We start from the raw sequence: 17,110 nt of genomic DNA on the forward strand, positions 1-17,110 counted from the left end.
AAGATGGTATTGTGCACTGAAAAATTTGTTAAGAGGGTAGATCTTACATTAAGATTTCTTACCACAGTTAAAAAAGAAATACAGCTTGGCTGGTGTGGCTCAGTGGTTGAGCATTGACCTATGTATGACCCAGGAGGTCACGGTTCAATTCCTGATCCAGGCACATGCCTAGGTTGTGGACTTGATTCCCAGTAGGGGGCGTGCAGGAGACAGCTGATCAATGATTTACTCTCAACATTGATGTTTCCATCTCTCTTTTCCTCTTCTTTCCTTTCTGAAATCAATTATATATATTGTAGATAGTCCTGGTTGGTTGCTCAGTGGTTAGAACAACTGCACCGGTCAAGGGCATGTACCTAGGTTTCAGGTTCAATCCCCCTTCCCAGTCAGGGCTCATGCAGAAGGCAACCAACCAACTGATGTGTCTCTCTCATGTCAATGTTTCTCAGTCTCTCTTTTCCTCCCTCCCTTCCACTCTCAAGGGCATGTACTTGGCTTGCAGGTTTGATCCTTGGCCCTGGTGTGTGTGTGTATATGGGGCGGGGGCAAATGAGCAAATGAGAAATAGTCACGCTTATGAAGACATAACTACCTAGGGAGTGGGCTAGTGTGCAGGGAAATCTCTGTAAGTATGCTGAGCACCTGTAACAGCTGGGACTGTTGCAGTGAGCATCATGCTTGCTGTGATGACAAGTTGAGACCTAACTTGATTCTTTGGTTTTACCCTTGCCTCCTCCTCAGTCAACTCACAGTCCAAAAGGGGTCAATCCCACACCATCTCTAGTTCTATCACTTATTATTTTTTAAAATATATTTTTATTGAGTTCAAAGAGGGAGGGAGATAGAAACATCAATGACGAGAGGAAATCATTGATTAACTGCCTCCTGCATACCCCTTACTGGGGATCAAGCCTGCAACCTGGGCATGTGCCCTTGACCAGAATCGAACCCGGGACCCTTCAGTCCACAGGCTGACGCTCTTTCCATTGAGCCAAACTGGTTAGGACTCTATCACTTCTTAAGGAGGACACATGGATGAAGGGAGTTTTATGCCTAAGGACCAAAGCTTGGACATGATGGCAGCTGGACACTTTGCACCCTGCACCTGAATAAACAGGCATTCTTTCCTTTTTCAAGAGGCTGGTGTTGATTGCAAAGTTTGATCAAACACGAAGGCAGGTTGTGGGGCACTGGGATGACCTGTTTTCCTCTGCCCTTAATTCTTCTTCTCTGCTGACTGAGGGGAAAGCAGGAACTAAATGGGCAGGGTAATTAGGTCAATGGCTTTCCAGGTGGAGAACAGGTTTCCCCATCCTTAGGGAGGCGCCGTTTCCAACTTGCTGGCTAGAGTCAGCCTTTCTGAGCTGGCAAATGTGAGCCCATTCCAAGCATGATTCTCTTTGCCCTAACATTCCTCCAAGTGGGAACACAAGCACCAACAATGGAGTTTTCAATCATCTTAAGCACTTCAGGTTCAATAAAGGATTATTTCTTCATTAATTAAAATTATTTAGGACACCCAATAAGCAAAGCTGTTTGCTTACCTAACTATGAAACAGCCAACTAGACTATTATTTCCTATCTCCATCTTGTCCAAAAAGTTGTCAAGACAATTTTCATTAACTTAATCTTTCATTTATTCATTAATTCATTGGATAAACATTAATTGTGTTAGACACTGGCCAAAATGTGGGGAATGAAAACATGAATTAGACACAGAGGTCATAGTCACTCAGCAAATGAGCAGAAATGAGGTATGAGGAGGTAATTAGAGTGCACGGAGGGAGGGTCCTTAGCTCACTCGGAGGGATACTCCAGGATTTGGACTAAATCTTAAAGGAGGGCAGACACTAATTAATGAAGAAATAAGGAGAGCACAGTATAGGCAAAGCAGAGAAGCTTATGTTAGGCCTCGTTGCTAGATGGAATATGTATGAGGGATTTGTGAGAATGGAAGCTGCTTATTTCACTTAGTGCAATGCCCTCCAAGTCCATCATGTCGCAAAAGGCAGGATTTCCTTTTTTATGGCTGAATAATATTCCACTGTATCCATGGCTGATCTATATATATATACCACATTGAGAAGGGACTGTTATGCATCACTCTGGAAAGTGTCATTTTTCATTCAGATATCATGTGACTGTTTTTCTAAATTAATTAACTTGTTTTCAACTCTAAATTTTTTCATGCACAGAGGTCAAGCGAAGCAATAGCTATAGATGTGTTGTTTCAATAGAAGAAGAATGCCCAGAACAGTTGAGAATGTCAGCTATATATCACTGTCATAAACTGTTTCAAATGGAAAATAGTTTATGTTAATTTTAATAATGGTTCCCTTTTTTTTTGTTTGGTTCATAAAGCTTTTGGAATTTTAGTCTATCAAATGAAAAACATCTGGCATTATTATGAATTCAATAGCAAATTTAGTTAAAAGGTTCAACATTAAAGATAAAATTATTAATTTTTATAGTGATAACATAAATAGAAACTTTAGTGACTTCAGTGTTATAATGAAAATAATTTTCTTTGCTAAATAAAAACTTATGAAAAAACAATAGACTTGGAAAAGATGGTGGTATTCATAAAACTCATAATTGTGTCCAAATATATTGCGTTATTCTACCAAAATCAAAGTTGCAGTTGCAAAATTTATACATTTTTAAATGTACATACAGAGTAACCACAGAGTATTTGTGAGGCCATCATACGTTGGATTTTAGAAATGCTTGAATCTTCAAAGAATTATGTTGTAAACCAACTCATATCCTACAATAGTCTTAAGGTTCTGTTTTAAGGTGATAGGAGAAGATTTGACTTTGGGTGATGGACACAGTGCAATATACAGATCTTGTAACATAGAAACCCACACCTGAAACCTATATGTTCATGTTGAACAATGTCACCCCAATCAATTTAATTAAAAGAAAAAAAAGGTTCTGTTCTTGTTTTGGGTAAACGAATCCTTTACCTTCCGGTTACATTTTGTTCACTATCAATTGAAAGTCCCCAATCAAAGCATTTAATGAACAGAGCACCATAAAACCTTAACTTTTGCTGTTTTTAGCTATTTACAACTATTGAAAACAAAACTCAGAGACAGGAAGACATTTTAAATTGATTACTGAAAAAGAAAGGGGAAAACAGAACAAATTTAAGAATGAGAGTTGCTTAAATGTGCACAAGATTTAAACTTGAAATTCTATAACTGCACTTTAGAATATCTCAACTTGTGGAAAGAATCTTCTGATAGAAATTGCTTTTTTAAATTGAATGAATTTATATTTTTTGCCCAGAATAGAACAAATCTGAGGCCTTCCTTTTTGCATAATCTAAATATGGTGAAATGTTCCAAAGTTTCATGAATAGAGAGAACTATTTAACAAGATATGGCTGGAAGAAATGGTCTCTAAATAGAGGTAGAGACTGTACCCATGACACTGTTGAAACTGGATTCTTTAAGTATTGAAATACAGGAATTTTGAATCAAGAGTAACCCTCATGTATCAGAATTTACCCTGAGCTTCACCTGGTATTTCAGCACCTCTAGAGAGACTATTTTCTTAATAATTTAAACTTCATTAATCATAAAATGCAACTTTGAAGACAATTTCTGGCAGTTTTATGAAAGAATTAAAATCAATACATGGCTGGTGTGCCTCAAAGGACTGAGCTTTGTTCCATGCACCAAAAGGTCACAGGTTCAATTCCTGGCCAGGGCACATACCAGGGTTGCTGGCTTGATCCCCAGTAGGGGGTATATAGGAGGCAGCTGATTTTTTCTCTCATGGATATTTCTATCTCTCTCTTCCTCTTCCTTCTTCTCTAAAATAAGTAAAAACATATTTAAAGAAATAAAAAATAATAATACATCATATTGCAAAACTACATTCTTCAGAAAAATGCTAGTGACACAGATTTAAAGACCAGTACTAAAACTGTTTAAATTACCCAACTATAATTATTCTGCTCATGTCTATTATATTTTTAATGTTTAATCAATTCAAGGAAGATTTTTCCTTTCTCACATTTTACTTAGTGTGCACAGATACATGCTATTTTAAAGAGAATTTTATTTTTGAAAACAGTTTTTGTATAGGACTATTTTAAAGGTCTTTCAATAAAATAAAACCAATTTATTAGTCAAGTAAAGATTTCATATAACTGTATCATCCATATCTATATCTATACCCATTTATATAATCTATATCTACAACATTTAACTATTTTTGGTGCCCTTTTCATTTTCAAAAGTGTCCTGGTTTGGAAGATTAATTATATGGTCACATTCTTTATAAAAGACAATGTGAAAAAATGGTTTTCTCCCTGAAATTGTTAGAGAAGAAGGGGAAGAGAAGAGAAACCCATGTGATATGGTGGAATAGTTAAAACACTGTTGGGAAAAGAACTTGGTAATGTCCAGTTCTCCTTCACCCCCACATCGGCCTCAGGTGAAATGTTCTTGGTAATCTCAACCCTGGAACTACAGAGGTTTGTCCCATGTTTGGGTTGACGCCAAGGCTGAGATAAAAACCTGCATTAAAAAATAGAATTGTGGATGGGGATTCACTGGAGGAAGATTCGGGAACCAGAGGTGTCTGGGAATTCACAGAGGCCTCGGGAAGGTGTTGGACACCCTCAGGACAGGGAACAGGGATTTCACCCAAACCCTGTGCAAGCCCTAAGGAGCAGGGAGACCCCAGGGACACCTCGGTTACAAGTTGCTTAGGGTCTGAGTGCTTTCTATGACCTACAGTCCTCTGGGCGGGCAGTACAGCGTAATGAGGCTTGGGAGCCTACTAGCCAGGTACTAGTCTAGCTCTCTCAGTAGAGAACTGACATGACTTAGACATAGTGGGGAAATCAGACTTAGTCTTAGTGGCCTATGCTTCTTCCGTAAAATATTATCTCTGAGGTTCACCTCACCTCCATCCAACTCAAGTGATTACCAATCAAGAATATGTTTTCTCTTGTCTATCCATCTACTGTCCACTAGATGGCGCTGTTCATCACACTACAACAGTGGGGCTCCAGGTCCCCAACTTTTAAGACACAAAATTCAGCAGTGTCTTAGACCTCTTGACCCTGCTTTTTCTGAAGATGTTGTTAAAGTGCTTTTGTCCCCTGCTGCCAAGACACAACATTCTGCAACTCTCCCTCTGCCTGCCCTTTAAATATTAACATTCCTTAAAGTTCTATTCTGGGGCCCCTTTTGTGATTGATACAATTCCCTGGTTTCAGTGACTGCTAGCTCAGTGTTGACCTTTCTCAAATTTTTATATCCCAAGTCTCCCTTCTGTGTTCCAGCCACATAGCCAACTGCCCATTGGACACCTATGTATGACACAGACACCTTAAGCTGAACTCACCTGCTCCTCTTTTCCTGTTCTCGTTCGTTGTATATGGCCACACCATCCGCCCAGAGGTCCAAACTAGACTCACATAATTTCCCACAATAGTTTCCCTTCTTCACTCCACACAATATACTGATATCCCGCAAAGTCACCCACTTCTCTGTTCTACTATCCTGATCCAAACTCCATGGTCTCTTTTCTGGACAATAAAAACAGACTCCCAAATTGCCTCCTGAGTTTTCTTCCAACCATTCTCACATTGTAGACACACATGTGCATGATATGCATACACATGTGCGTATATGTATACATATCTATTCTTATATGAAGAGATATTTATAAGGAAAGTATATATACACTGAGTGGCCAGATTATTATGATCTCTGAACGCATAATAATCTGGCCACTTAGTGCATATCCTATATAATAAAAGGCTAATATGCAAGTTGTCCTCTCGACCAGGAGTTCGACCAGCAGGCAGGCCGGCCAACCGCCCATATCTCCTCCCCCTGGCCAGGCTGGCCGGACCCCACCCATGCACGAATTCATGCACTGGGCCTCTAACATATCTATATCTATATCTATATCTATATCTATATCTATATCTATATCTATATCTATATCTATATCTATATCTATATCTATATCTATATATATATACACTGAGTGGTCAGATTTTTATGACCACCTGACATTTGTAGGCAAATTAGCCATACACTGCATCATATGGGATATGGAAGCCGAAGGCCTTTGCTGTCTGCAGTTACTGATATACAACGTCTCCAATTCGCAAAGGAACACAAGGATTGGACAGTCGAGCATTGGAAAAAAAGTCATGTGGTCCGATGAATCATGTTTCCAGTTGCATCATGCAGATGGCAGAGTGAGAATTTCACAGAAACAGCATGAAAGCATGCACCCCCACATGCATGAGTACAACCCTTCAAGATGGTGGGGACAATGTTATGGTTTGGGGCATGTGTTCCTGGCATGATTTGGGCCCTTTAATTCGTGTGGAACAATGTCTGAATAGCACAACATACCTAAGTATCGTTGCTGATCAAGCTCATCCTATCATGTTGCTGGCGTATCCCAACGGAGATGGCTTCTTCCAACAAGACAATGAGCCATGCCACGGTGCTCATATTGTGCAGGAGTAGTTTTAAGAACATGAGGGAGACTTTACCTTGCTTAGGTGGCCCCCAGAATCACCAGATCTCAATCCAATTGAGCATTTGTGAGAAGAAGTTAAAAGCCATCAGGCAGCTGGTTCCACAACCATCAAATCTCACAGAACTGGACAGTGCTATTCATCAGGCATGGTGTCAGATTCCTCGCATCAATGCCAAGAAGAATCGCCGCAGTATTGAAGGCAAAAGGTGGCCCAATGAAGTACTGATGGGGTGGTCATAATAATCTGGCCACTCAGTGTATATATACTTGTTTATATACTGTCTGCTCCTCACCCCATTGTAAGGTCCATGAGGGCAGAGGTCCTGTCCCTTCTGTTGTGTGAGGAATCTCCAGTGCCCTCAACAGCACCTGAAGCATAGTGCTCAGTAAGTATTTGTGGAAGGGGTGAATTTGAATTCACTGTTGAACTAATAATCGTGGCTGGAGGAATACTGTATAGTGGTTATCCTAGATATTGGTTGTTTATGCTACTTAGAGGAGGTTTGGGGGTGCTCTGAGAGACATCATCAAATGTTACTTAGCACCCTCCTCACTTTGATAACAAACGTGAGATCTGTTTTCTGGGCTAATGTTCTATGTGGGTGAGTTGGGCATTCATCCAGGAGTGATCCAACAGGTGAACTGAGGACTCAGAGTCTTTTTATCTTCCAAATCTTTTTTCTGGCACTGTGCCTTGCATTCCAATAATTGTACCACTCCTCATGGCACTGCTGTCAAGTTATTTTAAAGCTTTATCTAATGAGAGAGGCAACCCATTAGCTAGAAGATACACAACCCATTAGCTAGTTTATCTGATCATTTCATTATCATTCTACGATGTCTTGAAGATGCTGGTTTGAATGAGGGTGTGTGTATAATGAACTTGAATAGGCTGAGGACAGTGTGGGAAAGCTGGTATTTGGAAATTTGTCAGGATCCTTGAAAATAAGCAAGTCATTTCTAAGAATAGATGGGGCAGAGAAGAAAACCTTATATTTTGATTGGGTTGGTTCTGTTCATAAAATAATGCTTTCAGTATCTGTGGATTTATGTATTTTATCAGTTCTAGGAATTTCTCAGCTACTGTTTCTTTTCTCTCATTCATTTACTGCTTTTGAGACTTAAAATAGACATATAGCTTCTTATTCTATCTTTCATATCTATTAATCTTTATATTTCCTTATATCTCTACACCTCATTCTCAGCTACTTTTTTGTATCTATATTTTATCTAACTAATTCTTTCTTTCACGGTGTCTAATTTGCTTAACCTTCTATTCAATTTTTAATTTCAATACTTATATATTTAATCTCTAAAATTTCTGTTTGGTTCCTTTTCAAGAATGCCTGGTCATATATGATGGTCTTACTACTTGTTCATTTTTGGGAATCAAACTTAAAAAAAAACCATTTCACACATGATTATTTTATATGCTGTATATCATGATTCCAATAGCTGAAAATCTTGGGTTTTAAATCTGTTGTTTTGGTTTCTGCAGGCCTTTTTGCATGATAGCTCATTTCCTTGTATGTCTAGTGATAATTTTTAGTTGGTTGATAATAATCTGGGAGAATACTGGAGGCATTTATTCTCAAATGATTTGCATTTTCCTTTGCTGAGAGCCAGGGGGTGCTACTGATCTGTAATTGGTCCATAATCCTTTCAGAGCCCAGAGCTTTAGGTGAACACCTAGAAATGAGATTTTCCACATTTTGAGTTTGATTAGCCTTTAAAGCTCATATTTCAGCTCACAAGTTATTTTTAAAAATAGATTCTGAAGCTGTGTTGTCCAGTATGATAGCCACCAGCCATATGCGCTTAGTGAAATTAAGCATTTTCAGGGCCCAGCTTGTAGCTAGTGGCAACTGCATTGAGCAGCGGAGATGTAGAATGTTATCATCACTGCAGACATTTCTGTTGAACAATGCTACTCTTGAACACTATTTTTTAAAATTTTTTTAAAATATATTTTTATTGATTTCAGAAAGGAAGGGAGAGGGAGAGAGAGATAGAAACATTAATGATGACAGGGAATCATTGATTGGCTGCCTCTTGCACGTCCCCCACTGGGGATTGAGCCAGCAACCCGGGCATGTGCCCTTGACCGGAATCAAAACCGGGACCCTTCAGTCCACAGGCCGACGCTCTATCCACTGAGCCAAACCAGCTAGGGCTTGAACATCACCTTTTTATCATGGGAGTCCAACAATACATTCAAAAGCATGCTTTATAGAACTGAGCTGTTTCATAGAAGAAAAGACCTTCCTGCCAGAGGTGTAATACAAAGATCTCACGCATCTTCCTCTGACACCAATGCTATAAATAATGGAGAACACAGTAGGGCTTTTTAATAGGAGATGGGGTATGATCATCCTGCTTATTAAGGAGAATTACTAAGACAGCATTGGGGCAAATATATCAGAGAGGAGGAAGATTAGAAGCGGGAAATACAGCCAGGAGGGTATTGCAGTGTTCTTGGTGAGAAATGCTGAAGACTTGAACTCAGTCAGTGAGAATGGAGATGGGGATCAGAAAAGAACCAAAATATTTAATTAGGGTTCCCATTGTGAGGATATTTGGGATAGAAGAGAAAGAGGAAGAGGAGAGTGGAAGATGAGTCAAGTTTCTGGTTGAGTCAGTAGCCAGATGGTGATGCCATTAATCAGAGAAGGCACCTTTGGAGAAGGAACAAATTTAGGGGAGAAGATGAGCTCAGTTTGTGACATTTTGTGTTCAAGGTGCTCAGCCTCGCACAGTGGTGGTTGAGGTACTCTTGGACCACCTAGAAAGACCTACAGGTCAGCCTGTGCTGAGCCAAAGGGATCCCCAGCCACCAAGGAGTGCAGATGAAGAGGGGAGTAAAAACCTACTCTGACTCTTCCCCCCATCCTGTGATATTTAAGCCCCTTGTCACTGAGGAAAGTGGGAGACAGCTCCAGGACCCATCCTGTGATGAACACCATCATCTCTTGCTTCTAAGTATATTCATCTTGGATTTCACAGGTTCATCTTTTTTAGTATTTCTAGACCTCATGTTGCATTCTGTTACTCTGATTTACCCCCATAGTTCGGGGTGTGGACACAAGAATATTTGGTAGAGTGGCTTGCAATGGTCAGGGCAATGGGTTTTAGCAAGTAGGAGCAATGCTCTGCCCAAGAGCACCCCCATCTGCATGAGCATCTTCTACAGTTGAGACCAGTGAGCTCCACCCACTTACCTGACATAGCTCTTTCAGTACCAGATGTGTGGGTTGGGATGGTGCCCATCTTGATGGAGCTTCCTTAGAACCTTCTCCAGGTTCAGCAAAATGCACATGAAAGGAAAACTCAGTGGACACAATCCCAAGACAGTTGACATCTGTTGAGAATCTACTGTTTATCCTGTTTACCAGGTGCGTGTCAGGTGCCTCCTTCTGTGTTTATCTGCAGCACAGATAGGGACTATCAGGTAGGGACTGGTACCTTGATCCTCACCTTGCTTCTTGGACTTTTGCTAATTTAATTGCTCTTTGCTTCCTCCTCAACCCCATCCCTGACATCCCTTTCCGCTTGTGATACCAAATGACTGCCTTCCTAGCTTTGTGCCCCAGGTTTCAGCACCATTTGCCACATCATCACAACTCACTGATAAAAATCGTAAGTCTTTTATTGTCAGTGAACTGCATGGTCTGGGCAGAATCCCGAGAAAAGCTGGATGAGGGTTGTCTTGTCTTAATTTGCTATTACGAGATGCCTTATCACTCATTCTAAGAATTCTAGATGCCTCTTATGCATGAGAATCTCCCGAGAGCCTTATTAAAATCAGATTCTGAGGCCCCATCTCTCTAGGTTCTGATTTATTATCTAAGGTGAGGCTCAAGAATAAGCATTTTGAAACAAGCACCTCAGGTGAAAAAGCAGTTTTCTAGGCTCCCACATTGAGAAGCTGTGTTAGCCCCACAGGGCAGTGCATCTTCACAGACCTCTTGTGTAGGCCCCCAGCTTCCCTGCTCCCTGTCCATCTCTAAGAGAGGTACTCTACACCAAGCCCACCACCAGGAGGCTGTCTCTTAGCCCCTGCAGACCTTCTGTCATCCAGACCAACGTCTTTCCACTTCAGCTCTGCTTTCAAGCTCCAGGCTCTAGCTCCTCCTCAGAGAGCAATGCTATGATACCCTCACCTCTCAGGTGAGACCCATCCCTGCATGTGGGGGAGGGCTCAGCCTCACCTGCAGTGCAGGCTCTGGAGTGGCAGAAGCCTTCATCGTGGAGCAATCACACCAGAGTCACCAGGATGGGACAATAGGGACAGAAGGACACTCCCTTCTAGCCCCTGAGGATGACTGGGGTTTCTCAGGCAGCATCATGGTGGGGTGGAAGGTATTTCTGGCTCAGGAAAGCAAGACTAGTGAAAGGGCCAGGTGTGTCTGGGACACAGGGATTCACTTGTGTGTGGAAGGGTGTGGAATGAGACCACAGACCAGGGGTGGTCCTGGACAGCCACTGGCTGGCGAGGGAGGTGTTTGTGCAGATTAGCATGCTGAGAAAAAGGGGGAGACAGACTGACATAGGGGGGGGGGGACCCAGTAAGACACAGAAGCGCTGTTGCAATAGTACAGAAGGAAGATGCTAAGGCTTAGACCAGGGCAGTGTGGAAGGAAAACCAGAGTGGAGGAAATCCTTGAATTAAGTTTTGGATGTAGACAGTTGTCTTCCGGCCAGATGTCAGCTCTGTAACATGCAATTATATAGGGAAACATCCTATCTAATAAAAGGGTAATATGCAAATTAACCATCACTCCACAACAAAATGGCGGCGCCCATGGCCACAAGATGGCGGCGCCCAGTCCTCTTAGCCCTGAGCCCCAGCGGAGTCCCTAAGTCTGCCCAGCAGTGGCAGTCCAGGGTGTCTAGCTGGGAGGCGCCCGCCCCACACACAGCAATTCCTGCCCAGTGGTGGCAGTCTGGGGTGTCCGGCTGGTTGCCTCCGAGCCACGTGCATTCGGGGTGAAGGGGGCCGCGGGGCTTTTGGCTGGGGTGTCAGGCTGGCAGCGACCCGCCCCCGAGCCGCACACGATCTGGGGCAAAGCGGGCCACGGGCTTTGGGGCTGGGGTGTCAGGCCGGCAGCGCAATGCACCCCCAATGCATGATCTTCAGGCCAGGGAAGGCACCCACCAGGCTATCCGCAGCCAGGCTGAGATGGGGTGTCATCTGGGTGGGCTGAGGCAGCAGCCTTGGGCTGGGGTCTCAGCCTGGCCAGGGCCCGAACCCCTCCAGCGGTGGCAGCCTGGGGTCTCAACCATTGAGTCACACCAGCCAGGCAGATATGGAGGAATCTTAAATGTTTCTTTTTTTATAATATATATTTTATTGATTTTTTACAGAGAGGAAGGGAAAGGGATAGAGAGCTAGAAACATCTATGAGAAAGAAACATCGATCAACTGCCTCCTGCAAACTCCCAACTGGGTATGTGTCCCCAACCAAGGTACATGCCCTTGACCAGAATCGAACCTAGGACCCTTGAATCTGCAGGCCAGTGCTCCATCCACTGAGCCAAACCAGCTAGGACTGTCCAATATGCTAAAGAAAAAAACCCTATCTAATAAAGAGGGAATATGCAAGGGAGGGCATTTGGGGGTGACCGGGGTGTCAGGGGAGGGCAGTTAGGCATTGATCGGGCTGGCAGGGGAGTGGTTAGGGGGTGATCAGGCTGGCAGGCAGGGCGGCTAGGAGCAATCAGGAAGGCAGGCAGGCGAGTAGTTGTGAACCAGCAGTCCTAGATTGTGAAAGGGATGTCTGACTGCCTGTTTAGGCCCGATCCGTGGGATCGGGCCTAAACAGGCAGTCAGACATCCCCCAAGGGGTCCCAGATTGGAGAGGGTGCAGGTTGGGCTGAGAGACACCCCTCCCCCCCCCCCGTGCACGAATTTTGTGCACCGGGCCTCTAGTTTTTTCATAAGAGTAAACAACCGGTAAATACAACGGCATAAACAAGCAAATGCTGTGCGTGTGGAGGAGGCTTGGGCTGGAAGGTGAAGTCCAAATCAGTGAAGGCATAGATAATTAAAATGTAAAGTAATTTATCATTCTGAAACTTGTGTCTTTTTCATCAATGTGGGGCACACAATTAGGATACTTTTTTCTTTCTCTATATAAATTAAAGGACTTTGTTGTTAGTCAGCTTACTTATTAGTTGAATGCCTTTCTTCCCTTCTTCAAGCACTCCCTCCCATGATCATTTAAAAAACCTGCAGGATGTTTAGGAATCATTGCTGATTACTGTACTATTGAGGGGAAAAATGAAAAAGGCAGCTAAGCCTGTAGAGGAGCCCCATACCATCACTATGACCATTGGCCCTTTGGAAATACAGATGTCTTGGGTGCCTAACGCTGTAGGTGACCTGGGCAGGGAAAACACCAGCCAGGTTACCCTGCAGGATAGGTTATGCCTGTCCACTGAAGCAAAGATCTTTGGTGACCTACGCCTGCAGCTATCACTGTGTGTGACAGGGTTTTGGGGGTTGGGTGGCAGATGTCTTTGCCTCATTATTCTTCTCAGTTGTGTTGACCACACCAGCACAGGTCTTGACTCTCTTCAGTTACACTGCCATTCTGTGGCTATTGTTGGTGTTTGTCAATTTACCATATTTTCTGGTGTATAAGACGACTTTTTAACCCAGGAAAATCTTCTATATGCCCAGTTGTCTTATATGCCGGAAAATACGGTACATACACTCACAGCCATTTTTCTAAGAGATGCCACAGGATAGTCATGTCTGGACCTGCCCTTTCTCCCAAGCTTCCACGTCTCAGCCTTTGAAGCAGAGGATGACCATTTTTCCATTGGATTTAGGGCTTTGTTTTGTTTCATGTCTCCACTCAAGTTGTCAGACATCAATCCAAACAATGTTGGTGAAAATCAGAAATTGCTGGCATACATACGCCCTTAAAGTATGTCTTCCCTTCAAAGAGTTGCCCTCAGTGCTTGGTGCTGAGTTCTATCAGTTGACATAACCAGTCAGCAAGTACTTCTCTGGCTACAGATTATGTAACCCCTGGTGCTCAGGGACTCAGGCCCACCCACCCGCAAGGCTTCACAGGTGACAGGTGTGTAATTAAGTGAAGAATGTTCTCAGAAGGGCAATAATTAGAATGATATTTTTAAACGGGAGGAGTGGGTTAGAGAGAAGGTGAATGAGTTGGTAAAGCCTTAATGAGGAGGTAGTTTCTGAACAACTCAGAAATTCAGATCATCCTATATAATAAAAGGGTAACATGCAAATAGACCAAACAGCAGAACAACCGAACAATCAATCAAAGTGTAGTATGCTAATGATATGCTAAGGATGCTCAAATGCTCGCTATAATATGCACTGACCACCAGAGGGCAGGTACTATTTCCCCTCAATAGTACAGTAATCAGCAATGATTCCTGGTATGTTAGCTTGCTGCTGAGGTCCGGCCCATCGGGACTGAGTGAGATGGGCAAGACACCCCCTGGAGCCCTCCTGCAGTCCCTCCCCGGCCCAATTTTGCACCAGTAGGGTCCTTCAGCCTGTCCTGCACCCTCTCGCAATCCGGGACTCCTCAGGGGATGTCGGAGAGCTGGTTTCAGCCCAATCCCGCAGGCCACTCCCCTTGGGAGGGCGCCAGACGCAGGGCTCATGGCTGGCAAGTGCTGCTGCTGCTGCAGCACAGGCCTCTCCCGATTGAGGCTGATTGGGCGCGAGCTCACGGCAGGCACATTGGGGCCGGGATGAGCGGGAGCAGCAGGTAGGAGCTACAGGTGGCATTTGGACTGCAGGTTTTGGCCTGATCCCTGCAGGCCACCCAGAGGGACCCCACCCGTGTACAGATTCGTGCACCGAGCCTCTAGTATTTAATAAACATGTACTGCTAAGAGCCTGTCACTTCCCCATACATTATTTTTGTTGTAAGAAATAGAATTCATACTTCGGTACATGCTGCATGGCAGGGAGAAACAATAATTCTTTAAAATCAATAGGGTTCCCCAAGGTACTATAAACCTAAGTTTTCCACTACAAAATTGTAGCCTAAAGAGCATACAGGCTTGCCCCAATGTGGGAAGGTCTGCCAGGGTGGCAGCTGGGGTTTGCCAAACCCCAATTTTTGGGAGAGTTCTATCAGTGATTGTTGATAATAAATCCATGCACACGAAGAGTTTATGAGTATTTCCTTGAGGCCTTTAATTTTCTCCTGGCCTCCTCTAAAATCCTGGGATCTTTAAGCTCAAATTCCTGAAGACTTTCTTAAATTCTAGTCAACACATGGGTTAATAATTTGGGCCAACTTCACAGGAGGAAGGACAAACCTGCCAGAGATACAGGCCAAGATTGTGGTTTTCCAACTTGTTCAGGAATGGACCACCATACAGTTTTCACAATTAAAATAAAATAATTTTGCCTAACTGGTTTGGCTCAGTGGATAGAGCGTTGGCCTGCAGACTGAAGGGTCCCTGTTTGATCCTGGTCAAGGGCATGTACCTTGGTTGTGAGCACATCCCCAGTAGATGGTGTGCAGGAGGCAGCTGATTAATGTTTCTTTCTCATCGATGTTCCTAACTCTCTAACCCTCTACCTTCCTCTCTGTAAAAATCAATAAAATATATTTTAAAAATAAAATAAAATAATTTTGTTTGTTTTTGGACACAAAACACAGGCATATAATTTTGGAGGCAACCCAGATTTCAGAGTTAGAAAGATATGGGTTTGATCACATTTAGAGTTCAGTGACTTTGGGCAAGTCACTAACCTGTAGTATAGGTATAATGTTCCTTATCTCCAATCGAGCATCAGGTGAAATAAACTAATAAAATACCCAGTTTAATGCCTAATTTAACATTAGTATTTATTACTTATGCTTTTTTCATTTTCCTACATCTTGTACCTATTTTTCTAATATAAATAACTTGGAACAAATGTGAATGGTTTAAGAAATTATTTAAGTTGAAACAGCCCTATCTGTGACTATTTCATTTCTGTGGCCCAGAGAAATGTTATTTAATTGTAGTTGCACATTTTGATCCAAATGCGGCACCCAGGACATTGAGAACCTGCAGTTGGTGTGATTTAGGAATGATGCTGTTCCAGATGACATGGTTGCCATGTAATCTCTTAACTCCCATTGATGTAATAGGTTATTTTTGAGATCTTGGGAATAGTATCATTGTAATTAGTACAAGTCCATCATATAGTCTCAAGGCCAATGGGACTTTAGCACATACCTTTGCCCTTTTATTCCTTATATTTCTCTGGGTAAGACAGAAAATATCCTAAACAGGACTCCACCATACCTTTTATTTTTTTAAGTAAAATTATCTTTATTTACAAATACAGGTGACATCATTGTCCATGTAGAAAATCCAAGGGAATCTTTATTTAAAAAGCTACTAGAACTTAGAAGGTCTGTAGAAAGGTCACAGGATTGAAGGTCAATATACAAAGATCAATTGTATGCCTATATACTAGCAACAACCAACAAAAAATAGAAATACTATAAAACACAGTACTATTCAATGTAAATCTGATAAAAACCCCAGCAAGATTTTTGCAGAAATTGACAAGCAGGTTTTTAAAAAAATCATGTCTTTTAGTTAGAGACTCAGGGGCTGCATATTTCAGGCTTTACTTACAAGTGTGCCAAAGCCCTGACTGCCTCTTCCACAGATTTGAAAATACTCCCCATTGATATGTTAATGCGCTCATCAAACTGGGCTTGGCAGTGTTGGGGTGTGAGGAAAAGGAAGTGGGGGTATCTAGAGAAGGCCACATATACTGTAGGAAAGATTCCAATTGGCACAACTTTATCATTCGTACCAGCTGAGGTACCTTTCACTTCAAAAGGAATGATGAAAAGAAAAAAAAATGATAAAAAGGTTCATTTCTCTTTGGGACCTGAATGTTGGGCGTTCATCAGTAAGAGAATGCTGATTAAGAAAAGTGGTATTACCAGGCTGTGTATCCCAGGAGCAGTGGAAAGGAAAAGTCTTGGATGAAGTTTGCCTATTCTACAGTTTTTTCTTTCACCCCTCCCTGTACTCATCCTGGAGATTAGGGTTGTTTGAGATTAAAAAGATTGTCTCCACAGTAAATGGAAATGATCTTAAGCCCAGTATGAAAGAATTTGCTAAAGTGTTGCTATTATGAATAACACTGTGTACCTCTAAGGGCGTGTCTGCAAATCAGGTGGTATAAGTGCTGGCTTCTAGGTGATGTTTGAAAATGAGGATGATTGTAAAAAGCAGGAAAATCACAATGGCAACAACAGCAGCAACAGTAAACCCATCACCCTTCTTGCTTGTTAGGGACCAGGTTATATTTGTAGTGTTTCCATAAACCTTCTTGAGCCGACCTTGGGAGTAATAGAACCTCCTTATAACATAAACCCTTGGAATATATATAGTAAGCACTCAGTGCATGCTTATTAACTGAATGAATTAAAATCTAAATCCTCATGGTTGGGGGGTGTGTAAGGTTGCATCATGAATATGGCATTTAATGAGGTCTTTCAACCTTGACATCTTGGTTAAGTCACCAGTCAATTCAATTGTCCTCCCATTCAATTATCATGTGAACAAATATGGC

This window comes from Cnephaeus nilssonii, assembly GCF_951640355.1.
Source record: "Cnephaeus nilssonii genome assembly, chromosome: 11".
In the NCBI taxonomy this organism is placed as follows: Eukaryota; Metazoa; Chordata; class Mammalia; order Chiroptera; family Vespertilionidae; genus Cnephaeus; species Cnephaeus nilssonii.